Source organism: Tamandua tetradactyla, chromosome 6 (genome assembly GCF_023851605.1).
Source record: "Tamandua tetradactyla isolate mTamTet1 chromosome 6, mTamTet1.pri, whole genome shotgun sequence".
Classification (NCBI taxonomy): domain Eukaryota; kingdom Metazoa; phylum Chordata; class Mammalia; order Pilosa; family Myrmecophagidae; genus Tamandua; species Tamandua tetradactyla.
This window is the reverse complement of record NC_135332.1, coordinates 29561525-29582746: the sequence shown is the minus strand read 5'-3', so window position 1 is coordinate 29582746 and position 21222 is coordinate 29561525. Positions and strand designations below refer to the sequence as shown.

General features: G+C 35.9%; 1 protein-coding gene and 1 long non-coding RNA gene across 2 annotated transcripts in view; one reads left to right on the top strand and one right to left on the bottom strand.

Annotated features, from left to right (window-relative positions):
* SKAP1 (src kinase associated phosphoprotein 1) overlaps positions 1 to 21222 on the top strand; it is a 312290-nt gene that overhangs the window by 121807 nt on the left and 169261 nt on the right. The window lies entirely within an intron of this gene.
* On the bottom strand, positions 1384 to 18484 carry LOC143687574 (uncharacterized). The gene is made up of 3 exons (XR_013177584.1): positions 18242 to 18484; positions 11219 to 11395; positions 1384 to 1589 (listed from the first exon to the last, which is right to left on the bottom strand). It is a non-coding gene; the product is annotated as an uncharacterized LOC143687574 (long non-coding RNA).

Below are 21222 nucleotides of genomic sequence, written 5' to 3'. Positions count from 1 at the left end.
GTCTCTATAATACCGAAGTCCATAATCTTTCCAGTATATCGCCCAAACTGCCACACAGGAAAGGAAGTAACATTTATTGTTATTCCTCCAGATACTCGTGTACACTGCTAAAAGGAAAACAGAGACTCTGGAGTTACTTAGGAAAGCAGTAGTGCATTAATAATGGCTACCATCAATTGAGTACCCACTCCCTCCCAGGCTTTGTACTAGGTACTTATGCAATTTCTTACAGTCACCTTTTATGTCCAGTATTCAAAAGATAAAGGGCATCTAATTTCAAAGCTCATATCTTCCACTATACCACATTGTTTTTCAAGCTTGTAGAGGAGAGGGAGAGGAAAGGGTGCTTTAGAACAGTCCTGTCCAATAGAACTTCCTCCAATGATGGAAATGTTCTATAACATCTGCACTGGCAGATACAGTGGCTGCTAAATAGTTGTAGCTGACTGAGTACTTGAAATGTGGCTAGTAAGACTGAGAAACTAAATTTAAATTCAAAAAATTAATTTAAATGTGCATTTAAGTAGCCACTATGAAGAGCACAGCTCTAGAAAAATGGCTACTTTACTGATTAATCAAGACTATCTGGAAATAGTATTTCAGAAACTGCTTGAAAGCTGGGTAGAATGGAAGTTGAGTGGGCAAGGGAGAACAGAAAGGAAGGCCCAGGCTTAGGCTGTGCTTCAGGAGGTCAGAGGTATGAGGCAGGTGAGTAGGCAGAAGGGCCCTCAAGTAAATTTATGTGAGAAGCCCAAAGAAAACAGGATGTGGAGTGGAAGAAGGGAAGTGACCTGGTGAAGTGCTTTAAAGAGCATTAGAATCCGTAGTTAATGGATTTCCGCAGATTGAAAGGTAAATAAAAATCAGTATTTATTTTCAGTATTCACTTGCTATAAATCATTACTTGACATTTTGATGAGTAGCTTTGGGGTAAGTTGTTTAAATGGTACTGTGTTTTTTGTAGGGTAGAAGCTACAAAACCCACAGAGCTCTTGAGTCATAGGAGCTGCCAGTTTGGGGAGGGGGGTCATTTATTCCTTCACAAGCATTTAGTCTCCTTGTTTGGAGTCTAACCCTGCTCAAAAATAGGTTCTCTGACGCAATTTTTTTCTTTCAGTGTAAGAATATTTAGGTTCTGGCTAATGAGTAATGCTGTCACTGACATGTACACTTCTATAGCTGTATGTTTACATGCCTCATCCCATTTAACCCTCACAGCAATCTTGTGAGATGAGCAGTATTTTTGTTTGGTAGATGAAGAAACTGAGCTTGAGATTTGCCTGGGATCACGCATCTCACATGTAGCAGAGCTGGAACCCAGACTGAAGCCAGAAGATTGCAGATTCTGATTTCTGTGATCATCCTCTTGCCATGGCTGCTTGTACAATGAAGTATAGTGCTTTCATATATGGTTTCCATTTTTTCAAGTTAAGAAATGGAGTCATAAAAAGCCAACCAGGAGTCTTCTGGATCCAGCTGCCAATTTGCAGGAAAAATAGGACAGAAGTACATGTTGAACTGCCTGCAAGTGTGCAATTAGCCACACGCGGAGGGTGGGAAACTCTGCTAGTCAAATGACGCGGTTTCTTCTGCAGATAAATTGTAAGAAAAATGAATAAAAGGAAACATGTAGATTAAAAGAGATGTATGTAAAGAATGTGACAAAATCTTTAAATGGGCAAGATTTTTTTTTAAGAAATTAAACCTTGATTTATTTTCTCATCTATCACTTGATTACTTGAACTTTATGCCTTTCTGTACTTAAATTGAAAGAAAGAATATTCAGTTAACTTAATATTTAGCAATCACTATAGAAAATACATATTTAAACATTTTTACAAAGAAGTTAATGTTGTTCTTACTGCATTGACCCTATTGGCCCATTCTGAGTGACTATAAACCCTTTGCCCATTTGGTTTTCCCATCAAACAACTTGTGGTCATCACTTTAAATGACTCTTTGGAAAGAAAGCACTTTGGGTTGAAGAGCTTTATAATAAGTTCTGGGTGTTTTGCAAATCTTGGTAATACTTGAGTTTAAAACTCTGTAGTCATCAGAACAGAAAATAATCTAGAAAAAAATCTTTGGGGGATAATTATTGGATGCGTTGCTGATATCCTGCTCTGAATTTTGACTTATAATCAATGTAAGAGTGAACAAAGCATACGTAAAAAGAAAAGACTTCAGGGGTAAATTGGAATGTACTTATAGTGTGACATATAATGTCCAAGGTTTTGAATTTGGTCTGATAAACCACTTAAAACAAAACCATTTCTTCTCTTACAGGGGTGCTGAGTTAGCAGAAAAAATATTTCACTGACAGACAGACCTGCAGATGGTATTTCTGATTAATTCAGAAGCTTCAAACAGTGAAGAGTCCAGGCCATGTGACCTGTAAAGTTTCCCACAGGCTATTGTGGTCCCTTTTGTTTATATCATTTCTATTTCCATAGCTTTGAAAGAAATGGACTAATTGAAATTTCAAAAATAATATGGGATAGGAAGATTTTGACAGGTATCTTAATTAGTCTGGCCCATGCTAAAATAAACAAGTAAATTTCTCTCTATTATTAGGGTAGTTCTAGTAAAAAGAGCAGGATGTATATACAGGATGTTCGTCACAGAGTTGTTTATAATGGTAAAAAAATTAAAAGCAACCAAAAGGTTAAATTATTAATGCTTTCCACCCTTGAAAGGATCACAAAGTCTTATAACACTAACAGTTATAGTTACTGTAAAGTTTTCCCATATTCTACTAGATTGAAACTTGTACATTTAGGTTGTTTGCACACAAAGATGTGTGTGAGTGTGTGTGTGCGTGTGTGTGCATTTTTGACGATGCAAAGTGTAGGTTTGTATAAATGAACAATTTATTTTTTTTTAATGAAAGTTTGTGATGTTAGGACTTTTTTGCCAAGGATTCTGAAATAGAGGAAGGTCAAACTTTGGAAAGATATACTTTGTTTTCCCTTCCAAAAAGAACACTCTAACACTTCCTTCGTATACTTAAAAAATCCTGGATCCTTGCTATTTTTAACATCATGGATTCTTGGACAGCATACTATATCAATAATTGAAATTTGCAAACAAGCTCATAGCATTTTCTGCAGGAAAACATGGAAAGTTCTGACACTAATCTGTATATTTATCCAGAAAAAAATTATTGGTGCCTAATATTTTAGACACAGCCAGGCACTGGAACTTCAACAGTGAAGAAGATGTGACCTTGCTTCCAAGAAGCACATACTCTAGTTGTAATATTGAATACAGATTAGAAAGCACTAAAAATGAGGAGTAAACATAGTGTTATGGGAGCATAATGGAGGTACCAATAACTACACCTGGAAAGGAAGCTGGACTCCAGGGAAGACCTCTTAGAGAAAGTGATATTTAAATTATGTCTTAAAAGATCTGTAGGAATGTATCAGGCTAACAAGAGTTGGGTAGCAATAAGTGAAAACACTCAGAGTTAGGCAAAAATGTAGGAAATGGCTACACACTACCTGTGTATGTATAACTTGCTATATTCTTTCCAGAAAGAAATTGGGGAAAATTTAACGAAAACCATAAATATAAGTGCCATTTGACTTAGAGAAGTAAATGTTTATTAAAAAAAGCATGAAATTGAAGAGGCTAAGCATCTAAGGGATTTATTGGCTATGACCATACAGTGGAATATGTGCAACCATTAAATGTGATTTTTGAAGAATATTTAATGGTTATTTAATTAAGAAAAAAGATTTTAAGGTAGTACATACAGTAAGCTACCACTTTTTTGAAATATATGTATATGTGCATAGAAGAAAAAGACTGTACTGTTCATCACCAAAATATTTTTGGCATGCCTTTATTTCTAAATGTTATGTACTGAATATGTATTACTTTTATAATTTAAAGTAAACAGTAAAAGTTATTTTTCAAAAACCTTGAAAATATACAGGGCCTTAGACCCAGTAGTTTTCCTTTCTAAGAATTTATTCTAAGTAAATAAGCTAATAGAGCACCTAGAACATCAAGTAATTGGAAACAGCCTAAATGTCTAATTACATGGAATGGGTTTAATAAATTATGGCGTATCCATATGATAGAATGTAGTGCATCCATTAAAAACCATGTTGTCAGTAGAGGAATCATTATTGTCATGGGAAAATGTTCATGATACATTAAAGGAAAAAGACAGTATAGTAAACAGTATGGAAAGGGCATATACCAGAATGTTACTAGTGGGTTGTGGGATTATGAGGTTTTTTTCTTTTATGCTTTTCTGTATTTCTTAGCTGTTTCAAGCATGCTACTTTTTCCCCAATAAATATTTCTTAACATAGTTTATTGTGAAATATATATACAAAAGCAATAAATTTAAAAGTACATTTTAACAAGTAGTTGTAGAACAGATTTCAAAGTTTGGTATGAGTTACAGTTCCACAGTCTCAGGTTTTTCCTTCTAGCTTCTCTAATACACTGGAGACTAAAAAGACATATCAATATAATGATTCAGTAGTCATACTCATTTGTTAAATCCTAATTTCTCTGTTATAACTTCTCCTTCTCTTTTGACCCTTCTTCAGTCTTTAGGGATATTTGGGTTATGCCCCTTTTAACTTTTTTTCATGTTGAAAAGGGGTATTGACGATGTGGGATGGGGGATGGAACTGGTTGATGTTCCTGGAGAGACTGGTATTCCTGGGTTTCATGACTTATCTGGCCTAGGAACCATCTGAAGATTTCAAGTTTCTGAAAAGGAAGCTTAAGTGCATACAACTTTTGTAGGCTGTCAGATAGAACTCTGGGCTTTCTTTAGGGTTAACAGGAATGATGTCCGTTGGGGTTTGGCAAACCTTGGCAATTAGCAATATCTAGCAGAAACCCACATAAGAATGGCCTCCAGAATAGCCTCTTAACTCTGTTGAACTCTCTTAGCCACTGATACCTTGTTTTGTTACTTTTCTTTTCAAAGCCCTTACCGTCAGGAAGGCGTTGTTGATCTCACAATGCCAGGGCCAGGCTCATCCCTGGGAGTCATGTCCCACATTGTCAGGGAGACTTTGACACGTGGATGTCATGTCCCATGTACTGATAATGATTTTACTTGCAGAGTTGGTCTTAGAGAGAGGCCATATCTGCATGCTACTTTTTAATTGAAAAGCAATTGGTTTTTTTTAAATGGTTATGCTAGAAGTGATGACATGAAAGTGTGAACTAACAGCTAAGGGAGGATGCGTGAGACTCTGCAATCATATGAATACATGTAAGGAACAAGCAGCAAGCACCACATGTTTGTACAGGGCTGGGTGTCCTGTAAAATATGCCGACCAGCCCTTGGAGCAGTTTTAGAAGAACCAACATTGCAACACCCACATGGTCCATTTGGAATCTGTCCTCACTTAGCATTGCTTATCCCCCACCCTGTCCTTTGTCTGAGCCTTCATATGAATCCCCTTTTATTGCAGGCTCTCTTTTTTTCATAAGAGCAAGTATAGGTTTACATAAGAATCATGCAGAAAGTACAGCATTCCAGTTTTTTCTGTTATAAACATTTTGTGTTAGTGTGGTACCTTTGTTACAATTGATGAAATATTATTATTAAAGTTATACGTTAATATAGCCCAGAGTTGCTTATATTAGGGTTCACTCTTTGTGTTGTATCATTCTATATATTTTTTTCCTGCTAACTTATATATAACCTAAAATTTTCCAGTTTATTCACTTCCAAATATACAGTTCAGTGGTATTCATCATATTCACAAAGTTGTGCTCCATCACTATCATGCATTGCCAAAACTTTTCCATCACCCCAAACAGAAACTCTGTGCCAATCAAGCATTAATTCCCATTTCCCACCCCCCCACTCAACCCCTGGTAACCTATATTCTAGTTTCTGACTATTAATTTGCATGTTTTGTTTATTTCTTCTAAGATCATATAATTCTGGTCTTTTTATGTTTGATTTAGTTCACTCAGCATGATGCCTTTAAAGTTCATCCATGGTGTAACATGCATCAAAACTTCATTCTTTTTTATAGCTGAATAATTTTCCATTGCATGTATATACCACAGTTTGTTTATCCATTTATTTGTGGATAGACACTTGGGTTGCTTCTACCTTTTGGCAGTTATGAATAATGCTGCTATGAACATGGGTTTACACATACCTGTTCAAGTCCCTACTTTCACTTCTTGTGGGTATTTACTTAGAAGTAGTATTGCCAGGTCATATAATTAAATACTTCACTTTTCTGAGTGAATGAGGGCTCCTGTTTCTCCACATCCTTTCCAACACTAGTTATTTTCAGTTTTTTTTTTAATAGCCATTCTAGTAAGTTCCCACTCATTGCAGTTTTAATTTGCATTTCCCTGATGGCTAATGACCTCGAGCATCTTTTCATGTGTATATTGGCCATTTGTTTATCTTCTTTAGAGAAATGTCTCTTTAAGTCTTTTTCTCATTTCTAAATTGTGTTTGTAATTTTGTTGTTGAGTTATAGGAGTTATTTATATGTTCTGGATATTAAACCCTTATCAGATTTGGTTTCCAAATATTTTCTCACATTCTGTAGTTTATCTTTTTACTTTCTTGATAAAGTCCTTTAATGCGCAAAAGTTTTAAATTGTAATTAAGTCCCATTTATCTGTGTTTTCTTTAGTTGCCTAACACAAGGTCCTGAAGATATTTCTCTATGTTTTCTTCTTGTAGTTTTGGCTCTTATATGTGGTCTTTGATCCACTTTGAGTTAATTTGTGTAGGGTGTGAGATCCACCTTTGTTGTTTTACGTATGAGTATCCAATTCTCCCTGCACCATTTTTTGAAGAGACAATACTTTCCCTACTTGGTATCCCTTTCAAAAATCAGTTGGCCAAGCAGGTTGCGGTTAAAGTAATTCAGAACATAGGGGTAAGGAAAACAGTGTCTATATATTAGAATCATACATACTGTTTGAGACCATATAGAAGAAAAGTTTATTTGATCTGAAACTGAAATTTTCTATAGTGCATAATCTAATTCAACCTATCTGTATGGCTCATTTGAACAACTGAAACACAGGAAGCACAGAATAAGAAAGAGGTCCTTTAATCCTCTACAGATTATTGTAATGCCTGGAAGCATCCTAGAGTATGTTGAGCAGATAATCAAAAAGTATTGGCAGGGCGGGCCACGGTGGCTCAGCAGGCAAAGATGTCACCTGCCATGCTAGAGACCCGGGTTTGATCCCCACTGCCTGCCCATGCAAAAAAAAAAAAAAAAGAAAGAAAAAGAAAAAAAAGTATTGGCAGAGTCCCCTGAGTGAGGGGAGAAAAAGAGAAAGAGTATGGAACTATTAAACCTTACCATCAGGGAATCCCCTGATACTGTGTCAAACATTAGGGATATCCAAATCAATAGGCTATGCCCTTGATCATGACGCTTACTCTTGTGAAGCTTATGTAGGTAGCATAGAAGCTCAGACTACTTATGGGCATGCCTAAGAGTTACTTCTGGAGGACCTCTGTTGTTGCTCAGATGTGGCCTCAGTTCTCTAAGCCTAACTCTGCTAGTGAAATCATCCAGGGTGAAAGTCTCCCTGACAATGTGGGAGAGAACTCCTAGGGATGAATCCAGACCTGGCACCATGGGATCAACAATTCCATCCTGACCAAAAGGGGGAAAAGAAATATAATTAATAAAGTATCAGTGGCAGAGAGAGTTCAAATAGAGTCGAGGGGTTACTCTGGAGGTTGGTCTTATGCAAGCTTCAGGCAGACCTTACTACCTATCATAACCTGCAACCCCCAACCAGGACCATTCCAGTCAATCCTAAAGAACACTTAGGGCAATATATAAGATTCCGCAAGGGTTCCATGCACTGAAGTAACTTTCCAGAAATCTACAACCTTCAAATGGGTCCCTGGTCCAAATAAGTTCTGACACCTAGCCCAGCCTCTCCAGAACATTAGATAGTTCCATCTCCCTACCCCATATTAGTGACACACCCTTCCAATATCAAAAATTTAGAATTGCCATAGCCCAAACAACCCCAAAGAGAAGTATGGAAAGATCAAAGGTAATAGTGGAATTATACTTAGACGATAGGCCTTAACAAATGAATATGAATGCTGAATGATTAAATTGATATCTCCTTTAGTCTCCAGTATTTTAGAGCAGCTAGAAGTCACAATCTAAAATTGTAAAATTGTAACCCATGTCATAGTCTGAAATATGTTCTACAACTAATTGTGGTGCTGTGCTTGGAAATTTATAGCTTTTTTGTATATATGTTATTGTTCACAAAAAAAGAAGGAAAATAGTCTATTGTGATAATAAAAAAGTAGTTATGCCCTCTAGCCTCCTATATTCTGGAGCAGCTAGAAGGAAGAATATGAGAGGATTTTATGGTAGCCCATGACTAACTCTGGAATGTCCTGTAACCACTTGTTGAAGAGTGCTTTGAAAACTATTGCTTTTTTATTTCTTTGCTTTGTATATATGTTATACTATACAATAAGAAAAGTTATAGGGCGGGCCACAGTGGCTCAGTAGCAGAGTTCTCTCACCTGCCATGCCTGAGACCCGGGTTCAATTTCTGGTGCCTGCTTATGTTAAAAAAAAGTTATAAAAACAAAATCAGTTGACCATAAGTGTTAAGATTTATTTCTGAACTCTCAGTTTTATTTCTATGGTCTATATGTCTGTCCTTGTATCAGTACCATGCTGATTTCTGTACCTTTGTAATAGTTTTTAAAATCAGGAAATGTGGGGCCTCCAACTTTGCTCTTATTTTTCAAGACAGTTTTGGCTGTTTGGGACCCCTTACATGTGTGAATTTGATGACTGGCTTTTCCATTTGTGTGATGAAGGCTGTTGGAATTGTGATTGGGATTGTGTTGAATCTGTAAATTGCTTTGGGTAGGACTGACATCTTAAGAATATTTAGTTTTCCAACTCATGAACATGGAGTCCTTTCCATTTACATTTATTTAGGCCTTCTTTAGTTTCTTTCAGCAATCTTTTGTAGTTTTCTGTGTAAATCTTACAACTTTGGTTAAGTTTATTCCTAGATATTTGAGTCTTTTAATTGCTATTGTGAATGTAATTTTTTTCTTGATTTCCTCTTTGGATTGTTCATTACTAGTGTATAGAAACACCACTAGTTTCTGCATGTTTGTAACAATTTCTTTTGAAGGTAGTTTAGTTTACAAGCTACTGGAATGCAATATACGAGAAATGGAATGGCTTTTAAAAGGGGGAATTTATTAAGTTGCAAGTTTACATATTGGAAGGCCATGAAAATATCCAAATTAAAGCAAGCCTATAGAAATGTCCAATCTAAGGCATCCAGGGAAAGATACCTTGGTTCAAGAAGGCCGATGACATTCAGGGTTTCTCTTTCAACTGGAAAGGCACATGGTGAACATGATGGCATTGTCTGCTGGCGTTGTCTGCTAGCGTTCTCTCCAGGCTTCTTGTTTCATGAAGTTCCCCTGGGGGTGTTTTCCTTGTTCAACTCCAAAGGTCTCTGGCTGCATGGGCTCTGTAGCTTTTTCCAAAATGGTTCCCTCTTAAAGGGATCCAGTAAGCAACCTCACCTTGAATGGGTGGAGACACATATCCATGGAACCCATCTAATCAAAAGTTACCACCCACATTTGGGTGGGTCATAGCTCCATGGGAATAATCAAGAAGCTCCCACCCAACAATAATGAATGAGGATTAAAGGACATGGCTTTTCTGGGGTATACCACAGATTCAAACTGGCACAGGAGTGATAATATCTAATTCAAATTTGTATTCTCCATCCTCCTCAGGCCTCCAGTATCAGACATAGTGCTTTTCACATAGAAGTGCTCGACGAATGCTTGTTAAATAAATTTAAATGTAAAGGTCAGAGTGCTTTTTTACTATAATGCCTCTGATTTTGTGCCTGGTTTGTCCAGAGCAGCTCATTAGACTAATGTCTTCAAGAACCACTTTCTAATGCTCTAATTGAGAAATTTTTCTTTGGTTTTAATTGTTGTGTGTCCATTATCTATTAAATATAGTTTGGATTCTATGAGTAAAATTTCTTATATATTTTCCCAATACTAAAAAGACATTAGCTTTTAGCCACAGTGGTGTGTATCTGCCATTTCTTTGCCCAGTGATGCATTCTGTACTTTGTCCACATTAACTTGTCTCCTTTTTCTCTAGCTTTGTTTTATTGTTTTCTGTAAACTTTGTGATTTCACTATCTTCCCTCTTCCATGTAGTGACAGACTCTGCTAATTGTCTGCCAGCATCTATTCCCCTTTATTTCTTATTTACAGATCCTGATTGTGTGACCAGCTGAAAATATTTGCCTTCCTAGACAAATTTGCACAAAAGTGGCCATGAGACACAGTTCTGGCCCTTGAGATGTAAGATGAAGTCACTAGAGGATGTGCCTCTTCAGGAAAAAAAAAAAAAAGTAAAAAAGCTGAAAAAGCCCTTTATCTCTCTGTCTTTGCTTTTCCCTTTTGTCATTGTACTGTCTTCCTGCCTGGAATGTGGCCATACTGCCTAGAGGTGAAGCACCCATTTGCAAAGTGAAGCAGTGAGCATGAGGGTGAGCAGAGTAGAAAGGAAGAGCCTAAGAGCATCCTTGAGTGACCTTGCCAGCCTGGGACCTTCCTGATCTGTGAGAAACAATAACTTCCTATCAGTTTAAGCCACTGTAAGTCAGCTTTTCTGATTTTTGTAGCCAAATACATTCCTAATGGATAACAGTTTATACAAATATTAAGAAAGGCTTGTTCCTGGGATATTTTTAAATTTTTTCTTTATTTCATATATCCATACTCCCTCTTTCCTGGTTGCAAACCATTTATCAGTGGTAAAATATACTGACTTAACTTTTTAGATGACTTTCTGATCAACACTATGCTATCCCAAGAAGAGCAAAAATAGTGGCATCTCAGGAATGTTAGAGGGCAGAACCTATCTAAGCCTCCACCACACTGCGAATACCACGAAGTATTACTCAGTAAATAATAATAGATAAAAACCCAGACTTGGGCTAATATCCCATTAGATACACCCCTTTAGATGGGAGCTTGAAACTCTTAGGGCAGAGTTGATACCTTATATTTGATGACTGTGGACTGGAGACCCTGACATGTTAACCTTATTACTGAGTGTGGCCAATGTTATACGCTACTAAATAGAAGGAACAACTGGGAGGTATCAATCACTTATAGATTGTTCCTCTTTATATCTTGGTTACTCACCTATAGAGAAAGCAGCCCAAGGACAGTTATATTTCAGCTTGGATCCTCTGAAGATGCTGGGTCCTCATGGAAACTTGGACACTCATGTCATTCTCACCTTTTCCAATTCTGTACACTTACACACTGCTAGCTTTTATAAGCTATCTCATCATGGCCAAATCATTTTTCATGTGAAAACTAAAATTTTGAAAAAGAATGTTATTTGGTTGTTATTTTGTTTTTGAGAAACAAAGAAAGAGTCAGATGTTTGTCTTCATAAACTCTTCCAGTCAAGGATAATTTCCTTCTTTGCAAACCATGTTGTCACCTCATAAGGAATCTGCCTTCTGTTTTATAAATTTTAAGAGCTTACAGAGCATTTTCACCTATTATTATTTCATTTAATCTTCCCAGCAGTTGTTTGCAGGCATATAGTACTATTCCCAGTTTATATGGTTGAACATGGGCTCACAAATATTGTGATAACCATGGCCAAAGCCTATAAATAGCAAAGCTAGAACATAAATACGCAGGCCACTCTTTCTTTTGTACCTTGAATATAATTATAAATGGTTCCCCTTTATTATAGATTTTAATAATTTTCCTTAATAATACACATCATATAATTCAGCAAACATTTGAGTACCTTCCTGAGATTGCAATTTCTGTGCCGGGAAAGCAAGACTATCTCTGCCATCCAGTGGCTTACAAATAGCTTTATATGCAATTGTAATGATGGTAGAATATGGCAAGTTTTGTAATGTGCTAGAGAACAAAGGAGTGTAAGAACAATCTTTAAAAAAATAGCAACACACATTTAGTATCTTATAGTTGTAAGAACAATCTTGAGTGGGGAATTTTAAGAAAAAATTCAAGAAGAAAGTGGGTCTTGAAGGACAGTCAACAGTTAAAAATGAGAGAAAGATTCTAGGCATATAATGAATCATGAGCAGAAATATGAAAAGAGGTATTTGAAGGACTTTCTTAGGTGGATAGCGGTAGTTGAATATTGGTAGGAGCAGGAGGACATAAGGCAGTAAAGAGTTTGAGTCTGAATTATGAAGACTATGTTTAAATTTTATTTTCTAGGGGGTAGGTATCCATGAAAAAAAAATCTTAGATTGACATGATCTGTTGTGTATTTTGGGAAGATCATGTAATGAGAGGATTAGAGACAAGGTTAGGAGGTTCTTGCCATGATATCGGTGAGCAGTGGCGAGGAGCTTTCTGTGTCACTGGAAGGGAAGAGAAGAGTGGGATCAATTGGAGAGAACATTGCATCTTTAAACATAAAGAAACGTAGGGGTTAATTGTACTACCAAAGAAAACTGTGGAAAATTGTTTCTTGAAAATCTTTTAAAATAGGATGGCTAATCTTCTCTCTGTTTTGGTCAGTTTATATATTTGCATCAAGGGAGGTAAAGAACTGACCCAAATGGTTTCTTGAAAATGATTCTCTGTTTTGGGGTAAATCATAAATGGAAAACCTATTTTAATTGGGTAGCTGTTTCTGCAGTTTGATTGTATTATTGATTATTTAAATCCCTGTCTTTTTAGTTTCCATCCTGCTGCAAATTGCTAACTGCTTTTAGAGATTAGTATCACGTTCTAAAAAAAAAAAGTAAAAACTTTGAGACCTCACCTGCCAACCAAAGTTGTCGTTATCTGAATGCCTACCATTGCCTTGGATGGCCTGCACCTATATCCACGGATTTTTCCATAGAAACAGAAAAATTAGATATGAGTTGGATAACCACTCCTTTTATTCCTTCTTGGCCAGCATGATAACAGGGCTGAATAAGAGTTTTGAAGTATGTATGAATTTTATTTATTATTATTCTTTTATCTGCCACTATTTACAAATAAGAAGTGCTTTTTCTTTTGATAAAAAGTTTACATTATTTTCTCATTCTTCCCGTGCCTCATTTGTCTTTAGCTATTTAAGAGAACCTTATTTTCTTTTCTACCTTACAGTAGTTATTACTATTTTTTAGTAGTCATAAAAATAATTACTAAAAACTCAAAACTCACAACCTGCTAAATTATCTTTAGACAAAATTTATTTTTGTTATTTAACTTTTAAAACTGTGCTGGGCACTGTGAGTTTCTACCATGTCAGCGGTTTTTATAGCAACTTTATTTCCAGAATAGTAAAGGAAATTTTTACTTTTGAAATACATTCTTATCTAGAAATATTGGTTTAAATTTAAGGCAAATTAATTTTTTTATTTAGCTCCCAGAATTGATTTAGAGGCTTTTTTTTTTTAAGGTATACAAAGAACCTAGAAGACCATTTAATTCATACTCAAGGCTGCTTTTCCTGATGGCATATTTTTGAATTATTGCTTGGTTATTTTTGGTTCACAAGAGACTATTTCTTCATATGGACACCTTTGATAAGAAATTCGTCCTTCTTTTCTTTTGGCTTTATTTTTGTTTCTGGGTTTGTTTGTTTAATGCAATTTTATTGAGATATATTCACATATTCACATACCATATGATCACCCAAAGTGTACAATCATGGATCACAGTATCATCATATAGTTAGTTGTGCATTCATTACTACAATTTTTAATTATTTTCATTATTCTAAAAAAAAAAAAGAATGAGAATAAAAATATAAAAGAACACCCAGAATATCCCATGCCCCCTTTCCCCACCATTATTTAATTATCTTTTGTCCTTATTTTCTTACTCATCTGTCTATACACTGGATAAAGGAAGTGTCAGCCACCAGGTTTTCACAATAATACATTCACACCTTAAAGCTGTATTGTTATACAGTCTTCTTGAAGAACCGAGGCTACTGGATTACAGTTCACCAGTTTCAGGTATGTCCTTCCAGCTATTCTAATACATTAAGAACTTATGCATTATATCTATATAATGCATAAGTATAAGCTCTAGAATGAGCTCTCAACTCTATTTGAAATTTCTCAGCCACTGAAACTTTATTTTGTTTAATTTCTCTTCCCTTTTTGGCCAAGGCTTTCCAAGTCTGTTTCTGGGTCATTTTGTATACTGCTGTCTCTGAACAGAAGCTACTCCCTCATTTATATTATCTCCTTGCCATTTAATTCACAAATCGTTGAAATGTCTCTAAGCCTTACTTTTCAACTCCAGTTGAAGTTCTTTGTGTAAGTTAGGATAAAAGCTGTACAATACACTGTGCTCATTTATCCTAAACCCTGCCCATCTTTTTCTCTGATAAAACTATTGGTTTGGAGAGATAGATTTTGGGCCTCTAGTCCAACTGCTCTCCTACTACGTCCCAGTAATAAACGTTTTCTCTCTTTGAAAAAAAAAAAGCTAAACTATATATATGGCTAAGAATTTGAACACATTATTTCTGTTAGCATTTCATTGGCAAGAACCTTATCACATGTTCACACCTAGGTATAATGCAATGAAGTACAGATAGTTCTCTGCCAGGATGAAGGAGAGAAGGGAGAAAGTCAATTGTCTTTTTCATACTCTTCCATACCCTTAAATTATCTTCTTCGGTCCTATAAAAAGGATGTGGAAAGATCTTTTCCAAAGGTGATTTCGTCCTGCAGGGAACTAGAAACAACTTAAACAAAGCTCAAGCTCCATGCTGCTAATTACCTGGCTTTTGGCATTCTAATCTGGTTTTTTTTCTGTTCTGTCAGAGAACCATTGATGACAAAGTCCAAAACCTCATTTTTCCTAGAGAATTTCTATCAAAAGATTGTTCTTACCATACTATGTATTTATAGACTCATTCATACTTTCAAGGTTCATTTTCCCTTTTTGTTTTTTTTACTTCAAGGTGATAATTTATATTAAACTGGGGTTGCTCAGAGGTTTGAAGACATTGAAGCTAATAATAGAAAACCCAAAATTTTAAGAAAGCAAAGATTTTTGTGAAAGAACAGTTACTATTTACAGCCCTTTATATTATACTAATGATTTCAAACCCGTGAGAACCTGGTGCCTGGTTTCTAATAATGATAGTGTTGACAGCAAATTGTGTAAATATTTTAGGGTGTTAGAAGTGACAAGTGAGTGAAGATAGCAGTCTTGCTGTAATTTACATGGGATCTCTTAAGTGGGACACCAGCATGAAATCAAAGTGAGCTAGCCTCTTGCTTTGGGTAGAAAATAATTGCCATCTGAGGTCAAGAGGAAATTATATTCTTGATACAGTATTGCCTTATTACTAGGTTTGTATTAATGAAAGTAGAGTTTTCCTCTGGAACACCTGTTTACTTTCAGGAGATAGCAAAAGGTATGAACTAGTGGTCTGTGGCAAAATGGCAATTTCTGCATAAATAGATATAGAAATATGAATGCCTTCCCAAGCCATTATGAATTGTGGCACTGTATATGAAATCTTAAAAATCGTTGTTTTTCTGATAGGTCATATTGCAAGCTCATTTGCCCTTCTCTCTTACTGCGAGATCTTTTATAGTATTATTATTTCTAAACTTTTCCTTTTATTGATATTTATATTTTGGGTTATTTTTCTCCCGGACCTGTTGATTACATTTTTTAATTGAATTCCATTTTATTTTCTTCTTGAAGTGCTTCAGTTCCTATTCTTACTATTTGCTTCTCTGTTTTTGCTGACTTGTACAATACTTTCTAAGTTAAAGTCTCATGAGAGTTTAATATTTGTTCTGATCTTGGTCATTAATTAGCATAAAACACATAAGCATAAAACGCATAAGTTGGAAATACCCAACTGGATTCTTATTTGCCTCATAGAATTATAATATTTCAGAGTTTGAATAGACCTGAAGAAGCTATTTACTTTAGTTCTTTCCAGGTACAGATGAGGATATTAAGATAAAGAAAAGTTGTGACTTACGTATATTTATTTGTTTTCAGGTTTAATCTAATTTTTGGTATGTGGAAATTATTAATGTCAAAGTAGATTTGAGTTTCTTTCAAAAGGAGGCTTTTATGGACATCTTATGGGACTAACCTACTGGTCTATGTATAGAATTATGCTTTGCTTAGTCTGAATCTTCAAGAATTGCGGTTGCCTCATCCTTAAAATTGGTTTATTGCATAGCTTGATTTCTTAATTTTTTGATACAGTATCTGTAAAACATTATTTAAATGCCATATTTGTGTTATATCTACTTCTGTTTGGAATTGACCTCTAAAAAAAGAAATGGAGGTCACTTGATAAATTAAGCTCAATCTTTATTTGTGTTCATCATTCTTTTATCTTATCAACACTGAGATAGTTTTTTCCCCCATTATCATACAGGTATTTGGTGATTTTTCATAGGTTCATTTCCACTGCAAGTCTTTTTTCTTCATTCAGGCATATCAACAGATGAATGCCTGTGAACATCCATCTGCGTGTCGAGTGGCTCCAAGGGGCTGGCACTGCTTGCTCTTGCCAAGGCAGATGGACCTTCGTACGTTACAGCAAGAGTGTGAATGACAACCCAGGGGCTGGTCATCTGCTACATGTTGGATGTGGTGAGGGATAAGAGGAAGGGTCAGACTGGAAATTTTCCCCACAAAAGCTACTAGGAGAGGTCAGATCTGCATGCAGATAAGCATAGTGCAAAATAAAGTGATATGTACTGTAAGCAAGGTATGCTTTCTGTTTTAGGGTTGTTGAGAGAAGAGAGAACCATTTTTAGCTGTCTTTGCTTGATAGTTCATCCTAGAGTGATGGCCTCCATCATGTGAACATGGTTTCAAGGTTCATTTTGAAATGAACAGCAGTTAGAATGTATTTCAATTGCTTTGACTGTTCTTCATTTTTTCATTTATATCAAGGACCTGCTGCATGCGAGGCCTTATTCTAGGTGCTGAAGACACAGAGATGGAAACCAGCAAAATCTTTGGCCATATGGAGTTTATATTTTATTGGGGAGATACATAATTTAATCTCAAGCCTTGGTAAATACTATGAAGCAAACAAATAAAAAGACTGGAAGGCACAAAGATAGAGAACAACTAAAAAGGATGGTGATGGGACCCTTTGAGATGGGGTCCTCAGAGCAGGCCTTTGAGCACAGACTAAGTGAAGTGAGAGATCAAACCGTTCAGAGATCTGAGGGAAGAGCATTCTAGGAAGAAGGAACAGCCAATGCAAAGCCTCTGAAGTAGAGACCATCTTGGAGAGTTCAAGGAATAAGCAAGAAAGCTCTGTAACCAGAGCTGAGTGAGACAGAATTTTAGGAAATGCAGTTGAAGACAAAAGAAAGGACCAAATCATGGAGGGCCTTTCAAACCAAGGCATTTGGATTTTATTTTGCATATCATAGAAAGCAACTAGTTAGTTTTAAGTAAGATATTGACATGATGTAATTTACATTTATAAAAGATTGCGAGAATTGCTGTTTGTAGAAGTGATTGTAAGGGGGATACAAGCGGAAGAGGGTATACACCAGAAGATGGGAAGAAAGCATTAAATGTATGTATGTATATTGTATATATGTATATACATACATATGTATGAGTATATGTATATGAGAAGGAAATTACACTTTACTAATATTAATGGTTATTGGTGGTGTATGTATATAGCTTATAAATTAATATACATATATCATGGTGTTTGATAAAAAAATTTACAATTGGGGCACTCACTTTTAAAAAGTTTCAAAACCACTGTTCTAAGTGAGAGATAATGGTGCCTGTTAGTTGGCTTCCAACATATTTCCTTTGGAAATTGTGATAATTATTTTTTGTGCTTTTATTCCTTTTCTTATCACTATGTAGCAGTGGTTCTTCTCCACATAAAAATGAGCATGCACTGGCAATGACACAGGTACATTTGCATACAGCTTCAGGGTATTCACAGATAACACATTAAGAATCTTGACTGTAGAGGAACATTTCACAGCCCCACAGCCCCCACCCCAGGGATATAACATTTTATCCTTTTTTTTCTAAATATTTCACTCTAGCCTTTCTATCCCTGTTTGTGTCTATCCTAAAATGACTATATGAATGCAAAATATTCATTTACTCTTTGTATTAGTTTCTTAGAGCTGCCATAACAAATAACCACAAGCTCGGTGACTTAAAAACAACAGAAATTTATTTACTCACAGTTCTGGAGGCTAGAAGACCAAAATTAAAGTGTCAGCTGGATCATATTCTCTCCCATGCCTCTAGAAAAGATTTCTTCTTTGCCTTCTTCTGGCTTCTGGTAGTGGCCATCGGTCCTTGACATAGGAATAGTCCTTGAAGTAGGAGTAGAGGTCAGGAATTTTTCTAGTATTCTGCAGAGTCCTCTAAAATTCTTGTATTTGTGTAAGTGAAGGAAGGTAATACGCTTGTCCTGTCTCCTTTAGAAACTCTACCTATTGGCCCAGCATCATGGGACTCTTGTAGTCTACTTTGTGATGTCCGTCCAACCCTAGTTACACTTGACATTGTTAAGCACTTTAGTTTTCAAAAGATTAGTCTTGTGACAAGGCACGGTATGCCTTGTGAACAGTATCATAATTTCCTACTTAGAGGATTTATTCACTTTTTTTTCTTTCCTGTTTGCTTAGACTTTGGTTTCAAAGTATAGTTTAAACTACTTGCTGAGAGTAAAACTCAGAATGCTGGCCTGCCACAGTGGTTAGATGAATAAGTACTTTTTCTTTCAGTCTTAATTTTTATGAGAGGACAGAAGTTGCTCCAGCAAGAAAGAGCAGATGATTTGACCTCATAGGTGTGTTCTTTACAGGCTTTTTGTCCCCTTCCACCTGTAATGGAAGGGGACAAAATGTAATGCCTGTTATGTTTGGAGGCAGTAGTGATATGATACAAAAATGACATAAAGGAAAAGCAACTGTCATTTCATCTCATTTCTGAGAGAATATGATGTCCCTGTATATAAACTGTGACATAAAAAAAGGAAAAATAATCTCTTCTTGCTTACTCTTCACTGTTTAACTTTTTGCAACTGATCTTTATTTTTCAATTGTTTAAGACAAGATAATGAAAACTCTGTGTTTTCAGTTTATTACTTTAAAAAATGTTATTTGAAATAGAAAAAGACTCACAAATTCTTTTTTTTTTTTTTAAACACAGGCAGGCACCAGGAAATGAACCCGGGTCTCCAGCATGGCAGACCAGAACTTTGCCTGCTGAGCCACTGTAGCCCGCCCACAAATTCATTTTTAATGCCACCTTTTATAGTTTCTGTCAACCCTAGATTTGTTTTTAAATCATGTTTGATTAAAAAAAAATATTTCATGATGTCAGCTTTCTTATTAAAGTCTTTGTTTGGGATTTGTTGTACTAAATTTAGCAGACCCCTACACACACACATAAACCCCCACACATGCACACACACACACACTCCCTTTAAAAAAAGACAATCCTCCATAATTTAAACTACTCATGCTAACTCTGTTGATAATGCCTGTGTCTGCTTTATAACCTGAAGTTTGTAAATTATTAGGAGAGAGTGAATCATAATAGGTTGATTGTAAGGAGTCAGGTAATTTCAGAAACTTGTGGGAACTTTCTAGTTTCCAGTCTTTTATCTCCTCAGAATACTTTTTCATGAAAGACAAGGATTAGTGACGACTTTCTAATTCAGAGTTAGTCTTTAGTTTTTTGTTTAAAAATGACACTTTGAACATGTCGTGCATAATGCATTTGAAGGTCTGTTGCCAAGCAGCTTGAAACCTAGGGGGACATTGTTGAATTTGAAGCAATAGTGAGTTCAGGGAAGGGGCCAAAAGAAAACTTGAGAAAAATAGAGTAGGACTGAAAGTGTTTTATGATAATCAGAATAAAAATTGGATATCAGAACTTCACGGGTCAGTTTCTGTTCACATAGTTAGCTTTCACCTTGCAAAGAAAGGGATGTATCAGGTAATTAGGTCAAATCAATGATTATATATCTTTAACTCAAGTGGAAGGAACTATAATTGTGATGAAATTTGTCTGAAGGAGAACGCATGGGGAATCTTGTCAAAGGTCATGAGTTCAAAGGGGAAATTAAGTTCAAGGTTTGGTTCCTGTTCACTAACCCCACCCCCATCCCAAGACTGCATAACAAGAAACCAACCAGCCAATATTTCTAGAAAGCAAGTTATTTTATCATTTTGAAATAAGCATAATCTTTCTCATTCATATCCCTTTAGGGATATAGAATTAAAGCAGTTACACCACCTCAATGGGACATTTTCTCCTTACGTAGACAGAAAGAAAACCTATAGCGTTATATATAGTTCCTGCTTGTTGGTTTCTTCTGCTTTGTAACTGATCATGCACACAAGTCATTCAGCTGCATGGAGTGCAGATAAATAGCCCATCTCTAAGAGAGCACACCATTACGTGTCCCCTAATGTAAATTTTTGGCTTGTTTACAGGATAACAATAAAATATTTTAAGTTTAAGATTGGAGGCAAAGGGGAGACAGCTAAGAAAGTTGTTTGGAGGTGTCCCCTCTCTCTCTTTGGCCTTTCTTTCTTGAATCTAATTTCCCCTTAAACTTGATAAAGTGGAACCAAAATTCACCCTTGTCTTGGTCATTCTTCTGAAACAAAGGGTCTATTCTCCCATTTAATGCATGTAGAGCTTCCATTAAGGTTAACCATAAGCTTTTGCATGGGATGAAAAAGGAAAAAGCCCTCAAATCTTTTCTTTACCCTGGTATTATTTTTAAAGGGCAAACAATAAGAACATAGTTTCACATAGTGATAAAGAAATCCTGTCTGGGGAGACATGTCCTTTAAGGTCCAATGGCCTTTAAACATTCTGGAGTCCAAGAGTAATCCCAATACAATATATTTTAGGAAGTGTTTTAAGAAAGAGAAACATATACAAGATTCATTTTTTCATATTTGCTTAAACCAAATCAAGAAAGTTTTCATAGCTGTTTAAAATTATTCTTTTTATCCAATTGGATATTGTCTTTGTAACTTACATAGTAGCACTGTTATGGATCAGAAACCAAGAAGCGTATCTAGTAAAAGGAAAACTGGACAGTCTGTTTTCTCCATTCTGCAGTGGAGCTTGTGTATATGGACACACAATCACACGTCCATTTGGGCCCAACCAAACTGGGCTGGTTAATGGCTAAA